General features: G+C 37.1%; 1 non-coding gene across 1 annotated transcript; it reads right to left on the bottom strand.

Annotated features, from left to right (window-relative positions):
* Positions 1-627: 627 nt before the first annotated feature.
* TRNAR-UCG (transfer RNA arginine (anticodon UCG)) lies at positions 628-701 on the bottom strand. The gene has a single exon. It is a non-coding gene; the product is annotated as a tRNA-Arg (tRNA).
* Positions 702-2,018: the final 1,317 nt, after the last annotated feature.

Genomic DNA, 2,018 nt, shown 5'->3' with positions numbered 1-2,018 from the left:
ATAACTATTATGGAAAACCCTTACATAACCCTCTTTTACGCTGTTTTCAAACTAAAACATGGATTCTAAAATCTGTGTATCTAGGGGCCGTTTGGATACGCGGATTTTAGAATCTTGGATTTCCTCAAAATTGTATATGGGAGACGAGAGAAGAAAGAGACCAGCCGTCGTTTTCTGATTTCTCGCCCTTCTTTCCGACATCAAGAGAGTAGGCGATCTTCCTATGTTTCCAGGTTTTGGAAATGTCAGGATGTGGGAGAGATTTCTAAAACCTGGATTTCTTACTTAAAATCCAAGAAACGCTGTCAGGACAGCATACCAACAACTTGATCATGACCCTCTTTTACACTATTTTCAAACTAAAACCTGGATTCTAAAATCCGCATATTTCCATATTCCTTGATTTCAAAATGGCAACATCCGTGTTCTTATAAACCCGAGAATTCAGGTGATTTGATTGATTGATAGGATTTGGAACTTCTGAAGTTCAAATACATTTTTTTCATCTCTAACCAAACAATGGTTACAAGAGGAAATTCTTAAATTTTTTTCCAAAAATGCTTGCACTCGAAAGAAGGCCACAAGGTATGCACATTTAGCATGGGGCGAGAAAACATTGTAATTCTGCGACCACAATGGGAGTCGAACCCACGACCTTTTGATCCGAAGTCAAACGCTCTAATCCACTGCGCTATGCGGTCATGTTTTGAAGTATCAGAACACTTATTTTAATATTAATATTTTACAATCAAACAAAATCACCACATACAAGGTCCTTTTGCTTAAATAAATGAGGAATGCTAGGCTCATAGGAGCCCTTGCAAAAAAAGGATGGAAGGGCTCTTCCATTAGTCAATATCCATTTATACCTCTAAATCAATGGATATTGACTAATGATATAAATGGATATTGACTAATGGAAGAGCCCTTCCATCCTTTTTTTTGCAAGGGCACCTGTGAGTTTTGCATACCTCTAAATCAATTAGCAATTTTCCCAACCTTGGAAAGTAGGGTTTCGTGTAGTCCACAGGTTTATAAAACACCATTCTTTCTTAATTTTTTTTCTTCCTCATGTTCTATTTGGGATTGAGCCTCTAGATCAATGGCTAAGGCTATGTTCTTTGACTGAGAGGTCAGGGGTACGATCCCAGGTTACCTACCAAAAGAAAGAAAACACTTTTTTAGTCGACTATTGGACTCAAAATTAAATGTGATTTTGAGCCCAATAATCGGTTTGAGACTGACTTCGGTTGGCAAAATCTAGTTTGAGCTCTAGAGGAATTTGGTGTTGCTCATATTTCATGTTAGAGCTCGTCAGGAAGTAATTGACTACGATCATTGGAGAAACAATACCTAACCTGAGGATGCTCCATAATCTTTTCGATTAGTTATTCAAAAATAATGATCTTTGGCTCTAGAACTGAATCATTTCCTTATATATGAGAAGAACTTCCATATTCACAGCAAGGAAGCTTCATTTGAAAGGGGCCTTCGAAAACGGGATTTCATTTGGAAAAAAATAAGGGATTTTTCCTGATTAGTCCCTACCAGGCAAAATAATTGCTTAAAAATCCCTAAGAAAAGCATATTATCTTAACAGTCCTACTTTTGAAAAAGAATTGCTAAAGGTCCCTAAAACTAACCTACGTCAATCTACTCCGTTAAAAAATTTAAAATGGCAAATTTACCCCCAACCTCCATTTTAGCCCATTTTCTATTTCCCTTCCAATATTTTTGGGGAAAAAATTAGAAAATTGGCGGAAATTGTATTTATTAATAGGATGTGATCCCCATTTCTAGCAAGATAAACATCCAAAGAATATCTAATCTGCTAGGATATCACCCAAGTAAAAGTCTGATCATTTGCCCGTTTTTACCCAGAAAAAACTAAAGATGTGTTCTACGACTGATAAATGAACCTTCAACATTTGCGTCTTTAACCCATTATGATAAATACACCCCTCCCCCCCCCCCCCTCCCCCCGCCCTAAAATTTAACAAACCATACACCTTATGCAT

The sequence above is a fragment of the Tasmannia lanceolata genome, unplaced genomic scaffold, assembly GCF_043159265.1.
Source record: "Tasmannia lanceolata isolate RefF3 unplaced genomic scaffold, GAP_Taslan_0.1 ptg000015l, whole genome shotgun sequence".
NCBI classification, from domain to species: domain Eukaryota; kingdom Viridiplantae; phylum Streptophyta; class Magnoliopsida; order Canellales; family Winteraceae; genus Tasmannia; species Tasmannia lanceolata.
The sequence above is the reverse complement of the archived record's forward strand: the minus strand, read 5'-3'. Positions and strand labels throughout refer to the sequence as shown.